Here is a 25,775-nt window from a genome sequence, read left to right as displayed (position 1 = left end):
ACCTGGACATCACTTTCCCCACCTCCAAGTCTCCTAGGGGTGAGTACCTTCTGCTTCCCTCTCATATCCCTTGGCCAGAAGTCCTGCGCAGGTCCAAGGCTTTTTTTCTGGTCACCAGGTGACCCAGGGAAGTTCCCAAAAGCAGAGACGTCTGCCCAAAGGAACTCCATTCTGTTCCATGGGAGACCCGTCCAGGATGGAGACGTCCGCCTGTAGGTAATCTCCATTCCGTTCCGTGGGAGACCCGTCCAGGACGGAGATGTCCGCCTGGAGGTAATCTCCATTCTGGCTCTAGGAGCCTCTCACCGGTCTCTGGTGGCTCCAAAGGACGCTTTGTAGCCAGGTAGAGGTCGATTTCAGTTTCCGCCTATTGGCAAGAGGAAGGCAATGGGAAACCCCCAATCCAAAATACCTAGAGACTCCCCTTTAGGGTGTCTTCTAAGAAACCTCAAAACTTTGCAATTAGAAAAAGATCTCAGGCAAAAGCGACTGGTGTTCCTCTCCACTGTGACTTGGCCACAATATAATTTAGACAATCAGTCTCAATGGCCACCTGCGGGCACTCTAGATCGTAACATTTTGACCGACCACAGTAGTTTTTGTCAACGCTTAGGCAAGTGGTCCGAAATTATTTATATACAAGGATTTTGGGCCCTGCGTTCTCGACCAGACTTGTGTAGCCAATATTTCTTGGCCCAAGTCAAGTTGGCTGGGTCGCAGACCTAGCAAAGTCAGAAAAGAGTCATCTTTCCTATCTGACTCACCTATGTCAGCTTCCCCTCCCTTCCACTCCCGCCGTATACTCCACCTCCCCTTCCCACTTTGGCCCCACCTCCTCTTTCGGCTCCACCTCCCCCTCCTGCTCTCGCGGTTGTTCAGCCTCCCTCCTCAGCCTCTCCCACAATTGTTGAGGCTACACTTCCCTCTGACCCCTCAGCACTTCTGCCTGGTCATCTTAGTTCGCCTATCTCTGCCCATACCCACTCTAAAGATTGCCTAACTGCCCCCACTCCAACTCCCACCCTATCCAACCCCCCTGCAGTCTTAGCATCCTTGCGTGAGGTGGCCGTAGTGGAGGGTGTAGTTGGAGTTCATGTTCCCTTCTCACTAGCAGATCTTTCAAAGATTGAAAAATGCTTAGGAGATTTTTCTGCCAACCCTACAATTTATACCAAAGAATTTAGATACCTTTGCCAGGCCTACGATTTAACCTGGCATGATCTCCAGGTTATTCTTACCTCTACTCTAAACCCTGAGGAGCAGGAGCGCATCCTGGTGGCCGCCAGGCAGCATGACAACCAATTACAGTTAAAAGACCCTGCCTTCCCACTAAGGGAACAAGCAGTCCCCTCTATAGACCCAGACTGGAACTATCAAGTAGGCCAGCCAGGCCGCCGAAGACAAGATATGATGACTCAATGTCTTCTGGCTGGTATGCAGGCGGCCTCAAATAAGGTAGTAAATTTTAATAAACTAAAAGAAATTATTCAAGGTCCAGATGAGAACCCAGCCACATTTTTAAACAGGCTAACTGAGGCTTTAATTCAATACACTGGGTTAGACCCAGCTTCCCCAGCTGGGGCCACTATTCTAGCATCATATTTTATTTCACAATCTGCCTCGGATATTCGGAAAAACCTCCAAAAGGCAGAAGATGGACCTCAAACTCCTATTCAAGACCTAGTCAAGTTGGCCTTCAAGGTCTATAATTCAAGGGAGGAAACGGCTGAGGCCCAACGACAGGCCCGCCTAAAGCAGAAGGTACAGCTCCAGACTCAAGCCTTAGTTGCTGCTTTGCAGCCTTGCCGTAACCGAAAACTGGAGAGCAAAACCCCGAGAGGCTCACAGACAATAAAAGGGGCTTGCTATAAATGTGGTAACCCAGTGCATTGGGCTAATAGATGTCCCCAGAGTCCCCAACCGCCTGAGCCAGTGCGGCCGTGCTACAAGTGCAGAGTAGCTGGACACTGGGCTAAAAAGGGTCCTAACCCTCGTCTGCCAACAACTCCTTGTCCAGCATGCCATGAAGAAGGGCACTGGAAGTCTGACTGCCCCACCCTGAGAACGGGCATGGTGCCTCAACGTAATATCCCTTCTCAGGACCCTGGGAGCTCCTCCCAGCTCTTACATCTGGATGATGTCTGAAGGTGCCGGGACTCGGGGACCCCCATCACCCTCGCCAAGCCATGGGTAACTCTCCTGGTAGCGGATAAGACAATTAATTTTTTAATTGACAGTGGAGCTACCTACTCTGTTTTGCCGTCTTTCGAAGGGCCTAGCCTTCCCTCCAATATTTCTGTTGTAGGAGTCAATGGCTCCCCGTCCAGCCCTCAAAAACCCCACCCCTTAATTGCTGCCTGGCCAACAACTATTTCGCACATTCCTTCCTCATTATCCCCTCATGCCCCACTCCCCTACTAGGCCAAGACGTTTTAAGTCAACTGAAATCCTGTATCTCCATCCCTACTAGCGCCCCCCCCACCCTACCCGCCATCTGCTTCTACTATTGACTTACTCAAATGACTCCAACAATCCTACTAACCCTTTCCCTGATTTCCCCATTCCTATCGACCCCCAAGTGTGGGACACCTCCACTCCTGTCGAGGCGGACCATCATCCACCAATACTTATAAAACTTAAGAAACCATCTCAGTTTCCAACCCGCCCACAGTTCTCTCTCTCTCCACAGCACTTACGAGGACTAAAACCAATCATTACTAGGTTACTCAACCAACACATCCTCATCCCCGTTCATTCTCCCTGTAACACCACAATCCTACCTGTAAAGAAGGCAGATGGAACTTTTCAGTTAGTGCAGGATCTTCGTCTTATCAACGAAGCTGTTTGTCACACCCATCCGGTAGTTCCCAACCCCTATACCCTTCTTTCTCTCATTCCACCAAATACAACACATTTTACTGTACTGGATCTAAAAGATGCATTTTTCACTATTCCCCTGCACCCATATTGTCAGTTTCTTTTTGCTTTTACATGGGAAGATCCAGACACCCATACCTCCACCCAACTGACATGGACAGTGCTTCCCCAAGAGTTCTGAGACAGCCCCCATTTCTTTGGGCAGGCCCTAGCAAAAGACTTAGCCTCCTGTCCTCTTACCAATAGTAAAATTCTCCAATATGTAGATGACCTTTTACTCTGTAGTCCCATGGGACAGGACTCTCTTTTATACCCTGTGATCCTCCTTAATCATCTAGGATCCAAAGGTTACCGAATATCCAAACACAAAGCTCCACTCGCACAACAATGTGTCATATATTTAGGTATTGAGATCACTCCTATGACACGCTCACTTACTACAGACCACTTAACTCTAATATAAAATCTTTCTCCTCCTCAAGACGCTAAGGAAATTCAATCCTTCCTAGGCCTAGTAGGATTTTTCAGACACTGGATTCCTAATTTTGGAATCTTGGCTAAGCCTCTGTATTCAGCTGTCAAGGAGACTCCCCAAGGACCTTTGTCTAACCCAAAGTTAATCTATAAACATTTCACTCACCTGAAAAACTGCCTTCTCTCACATCCTACTCTCTCACTCCCAGACTTCCATCGCCCCTTCCAGGTTTTCACAGATGGAAGACAAAAAGTTGCAGTGGGTCTTTTAGCCCAATCTATAGGCTCCACCTACCACCCTGTGGCATATCTATCTAAACAATTAGACCCCACCATACAAGGGTGGCAGCTCTGTCTTTGGGCCCTAGCAGCAGCAGCTTTTCTAACCCAAGAAGCAAAGAAACTCATTAGGGGTAGTAACCTAACAGTCTTCTCTACTCACTGCCTTCAAGATATTGTTGCCTACAGAAGTATTAGCCATATAACCCCGTCCAGACTCCAACTCTTTCATCTCTTATTCATAGACAACTCCACCATTGCCCTAGGAGTCTGTTCCTCTCTGAATCCAGCAACCCTACTTCCTGACCCTCTCAAGCAACCTAGTACTGAACACTCCTGTCCAGAACGTTTAGAGGCCCAACCCCCTAGTCACTTACATTTACATGACCAGCCATTGGAAGGCTCACAGTTAACCTTATTTGTAGATGGCAGTTCTTTTATAAATTCTCTAGGAAACAGACAGGCAGGATACGCGGTAGTTACATCTTCTGCTCTCCTAGAAGCTAAGCCTTTACCACAAGGAACGACATCACAGCAGGCAGAACTTATCACACTAACCAGGGCTCTCCTCCTATCCAGAGGAAAAATGATAAACATGTACACAGACTCCAAGTATGTCTTCTTGATTGCACACACCCACTCTGTCACCTGGAAAGAGAGAGGGCTCCTAACCACCAGTGGTACCCCTATAGTCAACGAAAAACAGATACTCAAACTGCTAGACGCTTTATCAGCACCTTCCAGAGCAGCCATCATACACTGTAAAGGTCATCAGACTCCATATAACTCTGTGGCAGTTGGCAATAACTTTGCCGACACCACTGCCAAGTTGGCAGCTGGATTCTCCACTCCCACGCTTCCCTCTATTTGTTTTCTCTCTCCTCAATATACCCCTACTTATACCCAAGAGGAAAAGACCAAACTATTACAAGATTCAACAGCCAAACTAGCCGCAGACAACTGGATTTACCTCAATAATAAATTAGTTATTCCTGAAACTCAACTCCACACCATTCTAAAAGACATACATAATTCCCTACACTCAGGACCCAAAGCTTTATATAACCTCCTAAGCCCCCTCATTCACTGCCCCACACTCATGAAACACCTAATTATAATCAACCGACAGTGTTCCACATGTCTCAAGTCAAACCCTCAAGGCGCATTGCGCAACCCCCATCCGAGCCATCAATTCAGAGGGCACCAACCAGGCGAAGATTGGCAAATTGACTTTACCCACATGCCAAGGCATAAAAAATTCAAATATCTCTTAACCCTCGTTGATACTTTTTCAGGATGGATAGAAGCCTATCCTACTACAGGAGAAACCTCCAATATAGTTGCCTCCATACTCAAGACCACATTATTCCTAGGTTTGGCCTCCCGCCCAGTCTTCAGTCTGACAATGGCCCAGCATTCATCTCCAACGTAGTCCAACAGGTGGCAGCCCTCCTACACATCACCTGGAAACTCCACATCCCTTATAGACCTCAGTCTTCTGGTAAAGTAGAGAAGGCCAACGGGCTCATTAAGCAGCAACTCACTAAACTCTCCTTCGAGACTCGACAATCATGGGTAACTCTCCTTCCCCTGGCCCTAACCCGGCTGTGAGCAGCCCCAAGGAGTCCAACAGGCCTCAGTCCATTTGAATTAGTTTACGGCCGGCCCCTGACCCTCCAGCAGTTACCCACCCTTTCTTTCCCGCTGGCAACTTATCTCCCATACCTCACCCTCTTGAGACAACTCCTGAGAAAACATGCAGAACTAGCACACCCCTCTCCAACGGACACCTATAGCCCACATCTCTCTCTCAGCCCAGGAGACCAAGTATACTTAAAAGATATCCAAGCCAAAGATCTTCAGCCTAGGTGGAAAGGCCCCTATACTGTCCTCCTATCCACATACACAGCAGCCAAGCTTCTAGGACACATGCACTGGGTCCATATATCACAATAAAAAAAGGCCCCCACAGAAGACAATCAGTGGACATCTACTAGACTTACCCCTACCCGTTTCAAATTCACCAAACTCTCCCAACCACCACATGTTCCCTGACCCCTTGTGCTTATCCCGATTTCTCGCCATACTCTATATAAACATAACAGAATTCCAATATCTTACCCCAGATCCCTACTTGCCTCCAGATAATAGCCCATCACAGTGGTTCTCCCGCTTACCTTTATAGAACATCTTCAGTGACAAGGTGTACCCTGTGATTACACTGAAGATGAAGTACTATTTCATACTTATATTACTATCCTTTTCTTGCATTTCAATCTCTATTACTAACCCAACTTTCCTATGGAGATTCTCTATAGTTGAAACTTGGTCACACAAAAATAAACAGCACTCACAGCTAAAAGGCACTGCTGACTGCTCCCCTTCAGGCTGCCAATCCCCATCTTACTATAAATTTCACCCTATCGTGTTGCAGTGTGGCCAGAGCTAAGGCTCTCTGCTTCCTGAACTATCAGACATATTATCATTTTAAGACTTACTGGAAACAAAAGAACCTAGGATGCCCTTTTATTTATTGTAAGATCCATTATGCAACCTTGAGACAGACGAAACCCACTGCTCTCTTCACCAATGCGAATCAACAAACCCCCCTTCAATACCAATTAAATATCAAGGACCCATGGGACTCCTGATGGGCAGACGGAGTCAAAGGTGGACTCTACACAGGCTACACAATTCTTAGTTCATATCCCATGGCTACTCTCCTGATAAAAAGAACACTTGTCCAGCAAAAATCCCTTCCTCAAAACATACAAGCCCTACAGAATTTAACCTTAGCCATACAAGCACAAGAACAGGCCTTACAAGATCAATTACACTCCTCCAATAAGGACCCCTTCTCATGGTTAAAACTCATCCATCAAGGGTTAAACCTAACACGGCAGCCAACTTAACAAATCTCTCCCACTGTTTCCTCTGTGCAGCCCTTGAAAGAGCCCCTTCAGTGGCAGTCCCCTTACCTACTGCTTTCAAGGCTACAACTAACTCCATAGGCACCTCCCAAAAACCGTTCTTACTCCAAGTCCCACAATACCAAAGCCCAGAAAGTCCAATCCTTCCTTTCTGCTACTCTACCCCAAACACTTCTTGGTGTAACTATACCCAGCCACCCACTAAGACCCAGACGGCTCCCATTGGAGGTTATTTCTGGTGCAACAAAACCCTCTTCAAGGTCCTTAATCACATATCCATTGGTCAATCCGTTTGTGTCCCAGTGTCCCTAGTACCTAGTTTAACCTTATATAGCAAAGCAGAAGTAGCTTAACTCGTCATACAATTTAACCCTCCTCCTAATGATCTCCAAAAACGGGCTGTCTTCCTTCCCCTAGTCATCGGAGTCTCCCTGGCCGCCTCCTTAGTGGCGTCAGGGCTTGGAACTGGGGCACTTGCCCACTCGGTACAGTCTACCCAATCTCTAGCAGTTCAAATCCGAGAGGTCTTAGAGGCTTCAGCTGAAAGCCTGGCTTCTCTGCAGCGTCAAATTACCTCAGTGGCCCAGGTAGCAGCACAAAATAGGCGAGCATTAGATTTACTTACTGCCGAAAAAGGATGAACATGCCTCTTCTTAGGAGAAGAATGCTGCTATTACGTAAACGAGTCAGGCCTAGTAGACACTAACATCCAAACCCTAAACAGGATTAAAGCAGAATTAAAAACCTACAATACCCCCTTCACCCCTGGACCACCGGTAGGGCTGCTGCCCATAATACAGCAGATGCTCCTGTTCCTAATTCCCATACTAATCCTCTGTTTTGTCTTATGTCTCGCTCCTGTTTTAATCAAATTTTTCCGAGCCAAGGTTCAAGAGATCACATGTGTCACCTTCAACCAGATGCTTCTTCATCCATACATCCAAATACCAACCATAGACCCCAACCTCAATGACGTCCCTTGACAGCAGGAAGTAGCCAGACAGACCACGGCACCCTTTATCACTATTATCAATAAAAGCTTGGACTGTTTGGACAAATGGAGGCAAGATGGCGCAGTTCTGGGTTATTCACCATCAACTTTCCCATGCCCGGGAAAGACATGGGTCGACTGCGCAGGCACAACCCGACCTCCGACGGAGAAAAACCGGAACCCGCCTAGCCACGCCTACCGCCCCGCCCCCGACCCGCGTATGTCCCGCCCACTGCCCTCCCACTTCCGGGCCCAGGACATAAAAGCCGCTCCTGGCGGGCACGCGGAGTGAACTTCCTCGGCCCCTCCTCATGCGTGGGACCCAGGAACCTCATCTGAGAATGCTGGAGCGAACTTCCTTGGCCCCTCCTCATGCGTGGGACCCAGGAACCTCCTCCGAGAATGCCGGAGTGACTTCATCAGCCTCCACCGCCGGAGACCAGTGAACCTCGCCCCTCCCCCACATTGGCTTGTAAATAAAGTTGTTTTTGCCTTGCCTGCTTGCCTTTTCTCTGGCATTTGCTCTGGGGGTCGCATTAAAGCAAATCAATTTCCTTTGTCACCTTAAGCTTCAATGCACTCCAAAATATCCCTCTGTAGATTCCACGAAAACAGTGTAAAGAAACTGTGCAATGAAAAGTATGGTATAATTCTGTGAGTTGAGTTCACCCATCACAAAGAACTATTACAGCAAGCTTCTTTCTGGTTTTTATCTGAGGATAATTCCTTTGTCACTATATTCTTCAATGTGCTCTCAAATATCCTATCGAGGATTCCAGAAAAACAGTGTTATCAAACTGCTCAATGAAAAGACTGGTGTGAGTCTGTGAGATGAGGTCACACATAGCAAAGAACTTTCTCAGAAGGCTTCTTTCTAGTTTTTATCTGAGAATATATCCTTTTCACCATAGGCTTCAATGTTATTCGAAATATCCTTTCTTAGATTCCACAAATACTGTTCTAACAAACTGATCCATTAAAAGAATCATGTAACTCTGTGAGATAAATTCACAAATCACAAAGTAGTTTCTTGGAAAGCTGCTTTCTAGTTTTTGTGTGAGGATATTTCCTTTGTCACTATAAACTTAAATAACCTCCGAAATATAATATTACAGATTCCACAAAAACAGTGTTAGCGAACTACACAATGAAAAGAGCAATGTAAAGCTGTGAGATAAATTCACACATCAGAAGGAAATTTCTCAGAACGATTCTTTATAGTTTTCATGTGATGATATTTCCTTTTTCACTATATGCCTCAATGTGTTCCTAAATATCCCTTTGCAGATTCCATAAAAACAGTGTTAGCACACTGCTCAGTGAAAAGAACAAAGTAACACTGTGAGATGAATTCACACATCACAAAGCAGGGTCTCAGAAAGTTTCTTTATAGTTTTTATGTGATGATATTTCCTTTTTCACTATATGCTTCAATGTGCTCCCAAATATCCCTTTGCAGATTCCATAAAAATAGTGTTAGTGCACTGCTCAGTTAAAAGAACAGAGTAACACTTTGAGATGAATTCACACATCACAAAGCAGTTTCTCAGAAAGTTTCTTTCTAGTTTTTACCTGAGGATATTTAGTTTTTAAAAGATAGATGTCAATGTGCTCCCAAATATCTCTTTGCAGATTCCAGGACAGCAGTGTTAGGGAACTGCTCCATGAATAGAAAGGTATAACTCTGTGAGATGAATTCACACATCACAAAGAACTTTCTCAGAATACTTCTTTCTTGTTTTTTCTGAGAATATTCCCTTTGTCACCATAGGCTTCAAAGTGGTTCAAAATATCCATTCTCAGAAACCCAAAAAATAGTGGTACCAAACTGATGCATGAAAACGATGGTGTAGACCTGTGAGTTGAATCCACACATCACAAAGCTCTTTCTAGTTTTTATCTGAGGATATTTCCTTTTTCACCATATTCCTCAAGGCACTCCCGAATATGCCATTGCAGATTAAACAGAAAAAGTGTTACTAAACTCCTCAATGAAAAGAATGGTGTAACTCTGTGAGATGAATTCACCCATCACAAAGTAGTTTCTCAGAAAGTTTCTTTTTGGTTTTTATCTGAGAATTTTTCCTTTGTCACCATAGGCTTCAATGCTCTCCTAACTATTTTATTGCAGATTAAATGAAACTAGTCTTATCAGACTGCTCAATAAAAGAACGGTGTAACTCTGTGAGATGAACTCACACATCCCAAAGCAGTTTAACACAAAGCTTCTTTCTGGTTTCTAGCTGAGGATGTTTTCTTTGTCACTATAGGCTTCAATGCAATCAAAAATATCCTTTCACAGATTTCCCAAAAACAGTGCTACCAAACTGTTATATGAAAAGAATTGTGTAACTCTGTGAGGTGAATTAACATGTCAAAAAGCAGTTTCTCAATATGATTCTTTCTCGTTTTTATATGGGGATATTTCCTTTGTCACCATAAGCTTCAATGCACTCACAAGTATCCCATTGCAGAAACCTAGTAAATAGTGGTAGCAATCTGGTAAATGAAAAGGACTGTAACTCTATGAGACGGATTCATACAATATAAAGAACTTTATCAGAAATCTTCTTCCTAGTTTTTCTCTGAGGATATTTCCTTTTTCAACATTTGCCTCAATGCGCTCACAAGCAGGCCTTTGCAGATTCCATGAAAACAGTGTTAGCAAACTGCTCCTTGTAACAAAATGTGTATGTCGGTGAGGTGAATTCACACATCACAAAGCAGTTTCTCAGAATGTTTCCTTCTAGTTTTTACATGGGGATATTTCCTTATTCACCTTGGGCCTCAGAGCACTCAGAAATATCCCTTTGCAGATTCCATGAAAACAGTTTTTGCAAATTGCTCCATGAAAAGAAAGTTGTAACGCTCTGAGATGAATTCAACCATCACAAAGAACTTTCACAGAAAGCTTCTTTCCAGTTTTTATCTGAGGATATTTCCTTTGTAACCATAGGGTTCAATGTGCTCCAAAATATCCATTCTAAGACACCAGAATAACAGCAATGCCAAAGTGCTCCCTCAACCGAAACGTTTAGCTCTATTAGATGAATGTATACATCACAAAGGAGTTTCTCCAAAATCTTCTCTCCTGTTTTTACCTGAAGAATTTTCTTTTTATTTTCAAATGCCTCTATGCGGTTCCAAATATTCCCCTGCAGATTCCACAAAAAACACTGCTAACAAACTGCTCCATGAAAAGAATGATGTAACGATGTGAGATAAATTGATCCATCACAAAGTAGTTTCTCAGGAAGCTTCTTTCCAGCTTTTATCTGAAGATATTTTCTTTTCCACCATAGACTTCAATGCACTCCGAAATATCCCTTCTCAGGTACCACAAAATCAGTGATGCCAAATTGCTCCCTCAATAGAAACGTTTACCTCTATGAGATGAATACAAACATTACAAAAGAGTTTCTCTGAAACTTTCTTTCCAGTTTTTACCTGAAGATATTTCCTCTTCTGCCATTTTTCTCTATGCACTCCTGAATATCCCTTTGCAGATTCCACAAAAGCAGTGTTATCAATCTGCTCAATAAAAAGAAAGGTGTAACTCTATGAGATGAATTCACCCATCACAAAGCAGATTCTCAGAAAGCTTCTTTCTAGTTTAAATCTGAGAATGTTTCCTTTTTCACCATAGGCATCAATGTGCCCTCAAATAACTCATCTCAGATACCACTAAATATTGATGATCTACTCAGTCAGCAAAAAGGTTAAATTCTATTAGATGAATACACACATCATAAAACCATTTCTCCAAGAGCTTCTCTCCAGTTTTCATCTGAGGTTTTTTCCTTTTTCACCATTGGCCTTTAGGAGCTCCTGAATATCCCTTCACAGATTCCATAAAAACAGTGCTACCAAACTGCTCAAAGAAAATAATCATGTAATTCTGTATGCTGAATTCACTGATCTCAAAGTAATTTCCCAGAAAGCTTCTTTCTAGTTTTTATCTCAGGATATTTTCTTTTCCACCATCTACTTCCATGTGCTCTCAAGTATACTTTCTCAGACACCACAAAAACAGTGATGCCAAACTGTTCTCACAACAGAAAACTTTACCTCTATGAGATGAATGCTCACATCACAAAGCAGTTATCAGAAACTTTCTATCCTGTGTTTATCTGAATACATTTCCTTTTTCAACATTGACCTCTATCTGCCCTCGAATATTCCGTGCATATTCCACAAAAACAGTGTTAACAAATTGCTCAGTGAAAAGAAATATTTAACTCTGTGAGATGAATTCACCAATAACAAAACGGTCTCCCAGAAAGCTTTGTTCTAGTTTTTATCTGAGGGTATTTCCTTTTTCACTATAGGCTTCTCTGCGCTTCAAATATACCTTTGTACATACCACAAAAACAGGGTTACTAAACTGCTCAATGAAAAGAACGCTTTTCCTCTGGGAGATGAATTCACCCCCTACGTATAAATTTCTCAGAAAGCTCCTTTCTAGTTTTTATCTTTGCATATTTACTTTTCCACCATTAGCCTCAATGCACTCCCAAATATCGCTTCCCAGAAAACACAAAAATAGTGATGAAAACCTGTGCAATCCATAAAATGCTTTATCTCTATGAGGTGAACACACATCTCTCAAAATAGTTTCCCAAAAGCCTTCTCTCCAGGTTTTATCTTAAGATATTGCCTTTTTCACCATAGGCTACTAAGAGCTCCACAAAATCGCTTTGCAGATTCCCCAAAAACAGTGCTACCTACCAAACTGCTCAATGAAAATAAAGGTGTAACTCTGTGAGATGAATTCACCCATCACAAAGCACTTCCTCTAAAGCTTTTTTCTAGTTTTTATCTGATGATATTTCCTTTTTCACCATAGGTCTCAAAGCATACCCAAATATCCCTTTGTAGATTCCTTGAAAATAGCACTTGCAAGCTGCTCCATGTAATGAAAGGTGTAACTCTGTGAGATGAATTCACACATCACAAAGAACTTTCTCATGAAGCTTCCTTCTAGTTTTAATCTGAGGATATTTCCTTTGTCACCATAGGTTTCAATGTAATACAAAATAGCCCTTCTCAGATGCACCAAAAACAGTGCTACCAATCTGCTCCATGAAAGCAATCATATAACATTGTGAAGTGAATTAAACATCAGAAAACGGATTCCCAGAAAGCATCTTTCTAGTTTTAATATGAGGATATTTACTTTGCCACCATAAGCTTCAATGCACTCAGAAATATCAGATTTCAGATACCAAGAAAACAGTGTAAGTAAACTACTCAATGCAAAGAACAGTGTAACTCCATGAGATGAATTCAAACATCACAAAGCAGTTTCTCAGAAAGTTGTTTTCTAGTTTTTGTCTGAGGATATTTGTTTTTTCACCATTTCCTCAATGCACTCCTGAATATTCAATTTCAGATTAAACGAAAACAGTGTTAGCAAACTTCTCACTGAAAAGAAGGGTGTTACTCGGGGAGATGAATTCACACATCACAAAGTATTTTCACAGAAAGCTTCTTTTTGGTTTTTATCTGAGGACATTTCCTTTGTCACCATAGGCCTCAAAGCCTCCTCAAATACTCCATTGCAGATACCACAAAATCAGTGCCATCTAACTGCTCAATTAACAGAATGGTGTAACTCTGTCAGGTGAATTCACACATCACAAAGCTGTATGTCAGAAAGTTTCATTCTCGTTTTTACATGAGGATATTTCCTCTGTCACCATAGGCTTCAATGCAATTCAAAATATTCCTTCTCAGATTCCAACAAAAAACTATCACCAAAATGATCCATGAAAAGTATCATTAACTCTGTGAGATGAATTAACACATCACAAAGTGCTTTCTCAGAAAGCTTCTTTCTAGTTTTTATATGAGGATATTTCCTATGTCACTGTGAGCTTCAATGTGCTCCAAAATATCCCATTGAAGATTCCAAGAAAACAGTGTTAGTAAAATGCTCAATGAAAAGAACAGTGTAACTCTGTGAGATAAATTCACACATCACAAAGCCGTTTCTCAAAACGATTCTTTCTACTTTTTAACTGAAATTATTTTCTTTTTCGCCATAGATCTCAATGCACTGCAATATATACCATTGCAGATTCCACAAAAACAGTGTTAGCAAACTGATCCATTAAAAGAATGGTGTAACTCTGTAGGATGAATTCACACATTACAAAGAAGTTTCTCAGAAAGCTTCTTTCCTGTTTAAATCTGAGGATATTTCCTTTGTCACCATAGGCTTCAATGCGATCCATAATATTCCTTCTTAGATTCCTCCAAAAACAGTGCTACCAAACTAATCCATGAAAAGAATCGTGAGACTCTGAGAAATAAATTCACATATCACAAAGGTGTTTCTCACAGAACGTCTTTCTACTTTTTATCAGAGGATATTTCCTTTTTCAGAATATTCCTCATTGTCCTCCCAAATATCCCATTGCAGATTAAACGAAAAAATTGTTAGCAAACTTCTCAATGAAAGGATGGGTAAAATTCTGTGAGATGAAATCACACATCACAAAGCAGTTTCACAGAAAGCTTCTTTTTGGTTGTTATCTGAGGAGACTTCCTTTGTCATCAAAGGCTTCATTGCTCTCCCAAATAACTCCTCTCAGGTACTACAACAACAGTGAGGCTCAATTGCTCCATTAAAAAAAGTTAAACTCTATGAGATGAATACACACATCACAAAACCGTTTCCCAAAAAGCTTCTCTTCAGTTTTTACCTGAAGGTATTTACTTTTTAACCATAAGCCTCTAGGAGCTCCCAAATATAACTTTGCAGATTCCATAAAAACAGTGCTACAAAGCTGCTCAAAGAAAACAAAGGTGTGACTCTGTGTGATGAATTCACCCATTGCAAAGAAATTTCTCTGAAAGCTTCTTTCTAGTTTTTATCTCAGGATATTTCCTTTTCCACCATCTGCTTCCATGATCTCCCAAATATCCCTGTGCAGATTCCACAACAACAGTTTCAGCAAACTGCTCCATGAAAGAAAATGTGTAACTCTGTGAGATGAACACACACATCACAAAGAACTTTCTTAGAAAGCTTCTATCTAGTTTTTAATGAGGATATTTCCTTTGTCACCATAGGCTTCAATGTGATCCAAAATATCCCTTCTCACATTCCCCAAATACAGTGCTATCAAACAGCTCCATGAATAGAATCATATAAGTCAATGAGATGAATTCACACAACAGAAAGCATTTTCTCAGAAAGCTTCTTTGTAGTTAATATCTGAGGGTGTTTCCTTTTTCATTATAATACTCAATGCACTCCCATATATCCCTTTGCAGATTTTAAGAAAGCAGTGTTAGTAAACTCTTGCATGAAAAGAAAGGTGTAACTCTGTGAGAAGAATTCACACACACACACACTGCAGTTTCTCACAAAGCTTCTTTTCTGTGTTTATTTGAGGATATTTCCTTTTTCACTACAAGCCTGAATGCACTCCAAAAAATCCCTTTGCAGATTTGGTGGAAAGAGTGTTAGCAAACTGCACCATAGAAAAAATGGTGTAAATTTTGAGATGAATTCAAATATCACAAAGTAATTTCTCTGAAAGCTTCCATTTAACTTTTATCTGAGGATATTGCCTTTGTCACCCTAGGTTTCAATGCTATCCATAATATCACTTCTCAGATACCCCAAAAACAATGCTACCAAGCTGATCCATGAAAAGGGCCATGTAACTCAGTGAGACAACGTAACACAGCTTAAAGCAGTATCTGAGAAAGCTTCCTTCTGTTTTCATATCATGTTATTTCCTTTGTCACCATAACTTGCAAAGTGCTCTGAAATATTCCATTGCAGATTTCAAGAACACAGTGCTAGAAAACTGATCAATGAAAAGAACAGTGTAACTCTGTGTGATGAATTCAAACATCACAAAAAACTTTCTCAGAAAGCTTGTATCTAATTAGTATCTGAGGATATTGCTTTTTTTGTCCTAGGTTTGAATGCTATCCAAAATACCACTTCTCAGATCCCCCAAAAACAGTGCTACCAAGCTGATCCATGAAAAGAGCTGTGTAACTCAGTGAGACAACTTAACACAGTATAAAGCAGAATCTGAGAAAGCTTCCTTCTGGTTTTCATATGAAGTTATTTCCTTTGTCTCCATAACGTTTGATGTGCTCTGAAATATCCCATTACAGATTTCAAGAAAGCAGTGCTAGAAAAGTACTAAATTGAAAGTACTGTGTAACTCTCTGAGATGAATTCATGCATCACAAAGCATTTTCCCAGAAAGCTTCTTTCTTGTTCTAATCAGAGGATATTTCCTTTCTCACCATAGGGCTCAATGCACTCCAAAATATCCCTTTGCAGACCCCACGAAAACAGTGTTAGCAAACTGCTCCATGAAAAGAAAGGTGTAACTCTGTGAGATGAATTTACAATCCACCAAGCAGCTTCTAAGAAAGCTTCTTTCTAGTTTTTATCTGAGGCTATTTCCTTCTTCAAAGTAGGGCTCAATGCACTCCAAAATATCCCTTTGCAGATTCCACGAAAACAGTGTTAGCAAACTGCTCCATGAAAAGAAAGGTGTAACTTTTTGTGACGAATTTACAACACACCAAGCAGCCTCTCAGAAAACTTCTTTCTAGTTTTTGTCTGAGGATATTTCCTTTGTCACCAAAAGACTCAATGTGCTCCGAAATATCCCATTCCAGATCCGCAGAAAACAGTGCTAGTAAACTACTAAATGAAAAGAACAGTGCGAGTCTGCGAGGTGAATTCACACATTTCTTATGTAACCATAAGCTTCAATGAGTTCCAAAATATCCCATTGCAGATTCCAAGAAAACAGTGTTAGCAGACTGCTCAATGAAAAGAGCAGTGCAACATTGTGAGATGAATTCACACATCACAAAGCAGTTTCTCATAAAGCTTCTTTCTAGTTTTTGTGTAGGGGTATTTCCTTTGTCATCATAGTCTTCAATGTGAAACAAAATATCCCTTCTCAGATTCTCCAATAACAGTGTTACCAAACTAATCCATGAAAACAGTCAGGTAACACTGTGGGATCAATTTACACATCACAAGGCGATTAATCAGAAAGCTTCTTTCTAGTTTTTACATGAGGATACTTCCATTGTCATCTTAAGCTTCAATTTCCTCCAAAATATCACATTGCAGATCTCAAAAAAAAGAGTTTAAGCAAACTGCTCAATGAAAAGCACAGTGTAACTCTCTGACATGAATTCACACAAAACAAAGCAGCTTCTCAGAAAGCTTCTTTCTAGTTTTTGTCTGAGGATATTTGCTTTTTCACACTAAGCTTCAATGCCCTAAGAAATATGCCATTGTAGATTCCTAGAAAAGAGTGTTAGCAAACTGCCCCATGAAAAGAACAGTGTAACTCTGTGCATTGAATTCAAACATCACAAAGCTGATCCTCAGAAAGCATCTTTCTAGTTTTTTTATGAAGGTATTTCCTTTTTCACTGTAGGCATCAAGGTGCTCCCAAATATCCCTTTGCAGATTCCACGAAAACTGTGTTACCAAGCTAATTCATGAAAACTAAGGTGTAACTCTGTGAGATGAATTCAAATATGACATACAACTTTCTCAGAAAGTTTCTTTCTACTTTTTATGTGAGCATAAATCCTTTCTCACTGCAGGCCTCAATGTACTACCAAATATTCCTTTGCAGATTCCACAAAAACAGTGTTAGCAATTGGCTCCATAAAAAGAAAGGTGCAACTCTGTGAGATGAATTCACACATCACAAGGAGGTTTCTCAGAAAGATTCTCTCTAGCTTTATCTGAGGATATTTCCTTTGTCACCATAATCTTCAAAGGAATCCATAATATCCCTTCTCATATTCCCCAAAAACAGTGCTATCAAACTGATTCATGAAAAGAATCGTGTAACTCTGTATGATGAATTCACAAATCACAAAGCAGTTTCTCAAAATGTTTCTTTCTAGTTTTTGTCTGAGGATATTTACTTTTTCACAATAAGCTTCAACGTGTTGTGAAATATGCCATTGTAGACTCCAAGAAAACAGTGTTAGCAAACTGCTCAATGAAAAGAATTATATAACTGTGAGTTAAATTCACACATCAGAGAACAGTTACTCTATGAGAAGAATCCACCTATAAAAAGCAGTTTCTCAAGTGGCTTTTTGTAGTTTTTAACTGAGGATATTGCCTTTTTCACCATAGGCCTCAATGTGCTCCCAGATATACCTTTGAAGATTCCACAAAAGCACTATTAGCAAATTCCTCCTTGATAAGAAAGGTGTAAATGTGTAAGATGTATTCACCCATCACAGAGCGATTCCTCAGAAAGTTTCTTTCCAGTTTAAATCTGAGGATATTTCCTTTGTGACCATAGGCTTCAATGTGATCCAAAATATCCCTTCTCAGATTCCCCAAAAACAGTGCTATAAAACTGATCCATGAAAAGAATCATGTAATTCTGTGAGACAAATTCAAAAATCACAAAGCTGTTTCTCAGAATGTTTCTTTCTCGTTTTGGTCTGAGTATATTTTCTTTTTCACCATAAGCTACAATGTGCTCCAAAATATCCCATTGCAGATTCCAAGTAAACAGTGTTAGCAAACTACTCAATGAAAATGACAGTGTAACTCTGTGGGACGAATTCACACATCACAAAGCAGTTTCTCAGAAATCTTCTTTTTGGTTTTTATCTGAAGAAATATCCTTTGTCACCATAGGCTTCAATGTGCTCCCAAATATCCTATTGCAGATTCCACGAAAACAGTGATATCCAACTGCACAATGAAAATAAAGGTGTAACTCTGTGAGATGAATTCAAGCATCACAAAGCAGTTTCTCAGAAACCTTCTTTTTATTTTTAATCTGAGGATATGTTTTTTTCACTATAGGCCTCAGTGTGCTCCCAAATATTCCTTTGCAGATTCTACAAACACAGTGTTAGCAAACCCCTCCATGAAAAGAAAGGTGTATCTCTGTGACGTGAATTCACACACCAGAAAGAACTTTCTCAGAAACCTTCTTTCTAGTTCTTATCTGAGGATATTTTGTTTGTCACCATAGGCTACAATGTGATCCAAAGTATTCGTTCACTCATTCCCCAAAAACAGGGCTACCAAACTAATCCATGAAAATTATCGTGTAAATCTGTGAGATAAATTAACACATCACAAAGCAGTTTCTCAGAAATCTTCTTTAAATTTTTTATGTGAGGATATTTTCTTTATCACCATAAGCTTCAATGTGCTTCGAAATATCCCATTGCAGGTTCCAAGAAAACAGTGTTAGCAAACTGCCCAATGATAAGAACAGTATAACACTGTGAGGTGAATTCAGACATCACAAAGCAGTTTCTCTGAAAGTTTATTTCTGTTTTTTATCTGAGGATATTTCTTTTTTCACCTTAGGTCTCAATGGGCACCCAAATATCCCTTTGCAGATTCTATGAAAACAGTGTTAGCAGACTGCTCTGTGAAAAGTACAGTGTAACACTGTGAGATGAATTCATACATCACAAAGTGCTTTCTCAGAAAGTTTCTTTCCAGTTTTTATCTGAGGATATTTCCTTTGTCACCACAGGCTTCAATATGATTCAAAATATACCTTCTCAGATTGCCCAATAACAGTGCCACCAAACTGCTCCATGAAAAGAATCACGTATCTCTGTGAGATGAATTCACACATCACTAAGCAGTTTCTCAGAAAGCTTTGTTTGCTTCTTCTGTGAGGATATTTCTTTTGTCACCCTAGGCTTCAATGCACTCCCAAATATCCTATTGCAGATTCCATGAAAACAGTGACACCAAACTGGGCAATGCAAAGAACGGTGTACCACTATGAGATGACTTTACACATCACAAAGCAGGTTCTCAGAACGCTTCTTTCTAGTATTTATCTGTGGATATTTCCTTTTTTAAGGTTTGCAACATTGCACTCCCATATATCCCTGTGCAGATTCCAGGAAAACAGCGTAAGCAAACTGCTCCATGAAAAGACAATTTTAATAAAGTGAGACGAATTAACACATCATGATTCAGTTTCTCACAAAGCTTGTTTGCAGATTATATATGAGGATATTTCCTTTGTTACCATGGGCTTCAATGTGATCCAAAATATTCCTTCTCACATTCCCAAAAACACTGCTACCAAACTGAGACATGAAAAGAATGATGCAACTCTGTGAAAAGAATTAACACATCACAAAGTGGTTTTTCAGAAAGCGTCTTTCTTGTTCTTATATGAGGTTATTTTCTTTATCACCATAAACTTCAATGCTCTCTGAAATATGCCTTTGCAGATTCCAAGAAAACACATTAATCAAACTGCTCAATGAAAAGAACAGTGTAACTCTGTGAGGTGAATTCATATATCATAAAGCAGTTTCTCAGCAAGCTTTTTTCTAGTTTAAAATGGGATATCTCCTTTTTCACTATAGACCTCAATGCGCTCCCAAATATCCCTTTGCAGATTCCATGAAAACAGTGTTGGCAAACTGCTCCATGAAAAGTAAGGTGTACCTCCGTGAAATGAATTCACTCATCACAGAGAACTTTGTCCAAAAGCTTCTTTCTGCTTTTTATCTGCGGACATTTCCTTTTTCACCAGAGGCCATAATGCGCTCCCAAATATCCCTTCACAAATTCCACAAAAACAGTATTAGCAATCTTCTCCATGAAAAGAAAGGTGTAACACTATGAGATACATTCACAAATCATAAAGAACTTTCACAAAATACTTCTTTGTAGTTTTAATCTGAGGATATTTTCTTTGTCACTAAAGGCTTCAATGTGATCCAAAATATCCCTTCTCAGATACCCCAAAAACGGTGCTACCAAACTGCTACATGAAAAGAATAGTGTAACTCTGTGAGGTGAATTTATAAATCACAAAGCCGTTTTTCAGAAAGATTCTTTCTAGTTTTTCTCTGAGGATATCTCCTTTGTGACCATAAGCTACAATGCGCTCCTAAATATCGTATTGTAGATTCCAAGAAAACTGTGTTAGCAAACTCCTCAAAGAAAATAACAGTATAATTCTGTGAGATGAATTCACATACCACCCAGCAGGTTCTCCAAAATCTTCTTTTTGCTTTTTCTGTGAGAATGTTTCTTTTGTCACCCTAGGTTTCAATGCACTCCCAAATATCCTATTGCAGATTCCACGAAGACAGTGTTATCAAACTGCTCAGTGAAAAGAATGGTGTAATTCTGTGAGATGAATTCAGACCTCATAAAACAGGTTCTCAGAGAGCTCCTTCCTAGTTCTTATATAAGTATATTTGTTTTTCCACTATAGGCCTTAATGTACTCCCAAATATCCCTTTGCAGATCCCACGTAAACAGTGTTAGCAAACAGCTCCATGAAAAGAACAGTGCAACTCTGTGAGATGAATTCACACATCACAAAGGACTATGCCAGAAAGCTTCTTTCTAGTCCTTATATGAGAATATGTTATTTGTCACCATATTCTTCAATACAATACAAAATATCCCTTCTCAGATTCCCCAAAACAGTGCTAACCAACTGATCCATGAAAATATACCTGTAACTCTGTCAGATGAATTAACACATCACAAAACAGTTTCTCAGAAAGCTTCTTTCTAGTTTTTTTGAGGATATTTCCTTTGTCTCCCTAGGTTTCAATGGGCTCCGAAATATCCCATTGTAGACTCCAAGAAAACAGTGTAGGCAAACTGTTGAATGAAAAGAACAGTGCAACTATCTTAGATGAATTCACCCATAACAAAGTCGTTTATCAGAAAGCTTTTTTCTAGTCTTTATCTGAGGATATTTCCTTTTCAACCACAGGCCTCAATGCATACCAAAATATCCCATTGAGGATCCCAGGAAAACAGTTTTAGCAAACTGCTCCATAAAATGACACATGTGACTCTGTGTGATGAAGTCACACATCACAAAGAGCTTCCTCAGAAAGTTCTTCCAACTTTTCCTTTGAGGATAATTCCTTTCTCACCATAGTCTTCAATGGGACCAAAAATATCCCTTCACAGAATCCCCAAAAGCAGTGCTACCAAATTGCTCCATGAAAGTACTGTGTAACCCTGTGAGATAAATTCACAAATCATAAAATGGTTCATCAGAAAGGATTTTTATAGTTTTTTTTGAGGATATTTCTCTTGTTACAATAAGCTTCAAAGTGCTCCAAACTATGCCATTGTGGATTCCAAGAAAACAGTGCTGACAAACTGCTCAATGAAAAGAACAGTGTAACTGTGTGACTTGAATTCACACATCAAAAAGCAGTTTCTCACAAAGATTGTTTCTAGTTTTTCTCTGAGGATTTTTTTTTTCACAATAGGCCTGAAAGTGCTCCCAAATATCCCTTTGCAGGTTCCACAAAAACAGTGTTAGCAAACTTCTCCAAGAAAAGGAAGGTGTAACTCCCTGAGATGAACTCTCACATCATAAAGAACTTTCCCAGAAACCTTCTTTCCAGTTCTTATCTGAGGATATTGCCTATTTCACCATAAGTCTCAATTCACTCCAAATATCCCTGTGCAGATTTGATGAAAACAGTGTTAGCAAACTGCTCCATAAAAAGAATGGTGTAACTCTGTGAGATGAATTAACACATCACAAAGTGATTTATCAGAAAAATTATTTCAAGTTTTGACATGAGGATATTTCCTTTATCACCACAGACTTCAGTGCAATTCAAACTATCCCTTCTTAGATTACCCAAAACACTCCTACCAAACTGATCCATGAAAATAACCATGTAACTCTCTGATATTAATTAAAACATCACAAAGCAGTTTCTCTGAAAGCTTCTTTCTAGTTTTTATATAAGGATATTTGCTTTGTCACCATAAGCTATGCTGCACTGCGAAATTTCCCACTGCAGATTCCAAGAAAACAGTTGAAGCAAGTGGCTCAATGAAATGAATCATTTAACACTGTGAGTTAACTTTACACATCTCAATGCAGTTTCTCAGAAAGCTTCTTTGTAGTTTTTATCTGAAGATATTTCCTTTTCCCCTATAGGCCTAAATACACTCTAAAATATCCTTTTGCAGATTCCAGGAAATCTTTGTTATCAAACTACCATATGAAAAGAAAGGTGTAACTCTGAGTTGAATTCACAAGTCACAAAGAACTTTCTCAGAAAGCTTTTTCCGGTTTTTAACTGAGGATATTTCCTTTGTCACCATAGGCATCAATGAGATCCAAATTATACCTTCGCGGATTCAGCAAAGACAGTGCTACCAAAGTGATTCATGAAAGGAATTGTGTAACTCTGTGAGATGAATTAACTTCTCACAAAGCGGTTTCTCAGAAAGCTTCTTTCTAGTTATTATCTGAGGATAATTCCTTTTTTATCATAGGCATCAATGAGATCCAAAATATCCCTTCTCAGATTCCCCGAAAACAGTGGTAACAAAGTGCTCCATGTAAAGAATCATGAAGAGTGAATCTGAGATGAAATCACAAATCACAAAGCAGTTTCTCGGAAGGCTTCTTTCTAGTTTTTGTCCTGGGTTATTTCCTTTGTCACCATGATCTTCAATGAGCTCCAAAATATCCCATTGCAGATTTCAAAAAAACAGTGTTAGCAAACTGTGCAATGAAAATAACAATGTAACTCTGTGAGATGAATTGACACAGCACAAACTAGTTTCTCAGAAAGCTTCTTTTCACTTTTCATCTGAGGATACTTCCTCTGTCACCATGGGCTTCAATGCATTCCCAAATATCCTGTTGCAGATTCCACGAGAAAAGTGTTATCAAACTGCTCAATGAAAAGAATGGCATAGTTCTGTGAGATGAATTCACACATCTCAAAGCAGTTTCTCAGAAAGTTTCCTTCTAATATTTATCTCAGGATATTTCCTTTTACACTCTAGGCCACAATGCGCTCCCAAATGTCCCTTTGCAGATTTCAGGAAAACAGTGCTAGCAAACAGCTCCATGAAAATAAGTGTAAACCTGTAAGATGAATTCACACATTTAAAAGGAACTTTCTCAGAAAGCTTCTTTCCAGTTTTTATATGACTATGTTTCCTTAGTCACCAAGGTCTTCAATGTGACACAAAATATCCCTTCTCAGTTTCCCCAAAAACAGTGCTACCAAACTGATCCATGAAAAGAATCGTGTAACACTGTGAGATGAATTAACACTGTGAGATGAATGTAACACTGTGAGATGAATTAAGCAGTTTATCAGAAAGCTTCTTCCTATATTTTATATTAAGATATTTCCTTTGACACCATAAACTTCAATGAACTCCAAAGTATCCCATTGCAGATTCCAAGAAAACAGTGTTAGCAGACTGCTAAATGAAAACAACAGAGTAACTGTGTGAGATGAATTCACACATCACAAAGCAGTTTCTCAGAAAGCTTCTTTCTAGTTTTTATCTGAGGATATTTCCTTTTTCACTATAGGCCTCAATGCACTCCCAAATAAATTTTGTAGATTCCAAGAAAATTCTGTTAGCAAACTGCTCCATATAAGTAAGCTTTAACACTGTGAGATGAATTCCCACATCAGAGGGAAGTTTCTCAGAAATCTTCTGTATAGTTTTTATCTCAGGATATTTCCATTGTCACCATAGGCTTCAATTCGATCTAAAATATTCCTTCTAAGATTCCCCAAAGTCAGGGCTACAAAATGATCGATGAAAAGCATTGTGTAACTCTGTGAAATGATTTAACACACTACAAAGCCGTTTTTCGGAAGGCTTCTTTCTAGTTTTCGTGTGAGGATATGTCATTTTCACCATAAGCTTCAATACACTCCAAAATATCACATTAAAGATTCCAAGAAAACAGTTTCAGCTAACTGCTCAATGAAAAGAACAGTGTAACACTGTGAGATGAATTCACACATCACAAATAATTTTCTCTGAAACCTTCTTTCTAGTGTTCATATGAGGATGCTTCCTTTTTCACCATAGGCCTCATGCGCTCCCATATATCCCTTTGCAGATTCTATGAAAACAACATTAGCAAACTGATCAATGAAAAGAACAGTGTAACTCTGTGAGATAAATTCACACTTCACAAAGCAGTTTCTCAGAAACGTTCTTTCTAGCTTTTATCTAAGAATACTTTCTTTTTCAGGGTAGGCCTCAATGTGCTCCAAAATATCCCTTTGCAGATACCATGAAAAGAATGTTAGCAGACTGTTCCATGAAAAGAAAGGTGTAAATCTGTGAGATGAAATCACATATCACAGAGAACTTTCTCAGAAAACTTCTTTCTAGTTTTATCTGAGAATAATTACTTTGTCACCACAAGCTTCAAGGTGATCCAAAATATCCCCTTTCAGATTCCCCAAAAACAGTGCTACCAAACTGCTCCATCAAAAGGTTCGTGTAACCCTGTAAGATGAATTCACAAATCACAAAGCAGTTTCTCATAAAGCTTCTTTCTTATCTTTGTCTGAGGTTGCTTCTTTTTTCACCATAAGCTTCAATGTGTTCTGAAATATCCCATTTCAGATTCCATGATAACATGTGGGGAAAAGAAAGAGAGATCAGCCTGTTACTGTGTCTATATAGAAGGAAGTAGACATAAGAGACTCCATTTAGTTCTGTATTTGAGATGCTGTTAATCTGTGACCCTACCCCCAACTTTGTCCTTGCAAGAGACATGTGCTGTGGTGACTTAAGGTTAAAAGGATTTTGGGCTGTGCAGAATGTGCTTTGTTAAACAAGTGCCTAAAGGCTGCTTGTGGTTAAAGGTCATCACCATTTTCTTAAATCTCAAGAAAGAGGAAAACATTTGTCTCCTGCCCCTCCCTGGGCAATGGTACATCTCCCGGGAAAACCCATTGTGTGCTTTGTTTACTGAGTAAGGAGAAGACCGCCTTTAGGAATAAGGTGGGGCTTGCTGGAGCAATATTGCTAAAAGGTTTATGGAGATGTTCGCATATGCATCTCAAGGCACAGCATTTTCCTTTAAACTTACTCATGTTACAAGGATTTTTGTTCATATGTCTTACTGCTGATTTCCTCCCTACAATGATCCTATTTTCCAGCCACTCCCTTATCTTTTAGATGGTAAAGATAATTATCAATAAATACTAAGGGAACAGAGAGGCCAGTGCCAGTGTGGGTCCTCTGTAAGCACAGCACTGGCCCCCTGGGTCCCGCTTTTCTTTCTCTGTACTTTGTCTCTGTGTATTATTTCCTTTTCTCAAGTCTTTCGTTCCACCTAACGAGAAACACCCACAAGTGTGGAGGGGCAGGCCACCCCTTCAATAACAGGGTTCAGAAACTGTTCAATGAAGAGGACTAGGTAACTGTG

The sequence above is a fragment of the Piliocolobus tephrosceles genome, chromosome 19, assembly GCF_002776525.5.
Source record: "Piliocolobus tephrosceles isolate RC106 chromosome 19, ASM277652v3, whole genome shotgun sequence".
NCBI classification, from domain to species: domain Eukaryota; kingdom Metazoa; phylum Chordata; class Mammalia; order Primates; family Cercopithecidae; genus Piliocolobus; species Piliocolobus tephrosceles.
Note: the sequence above shows the minus strand (reverse complement) of the source record.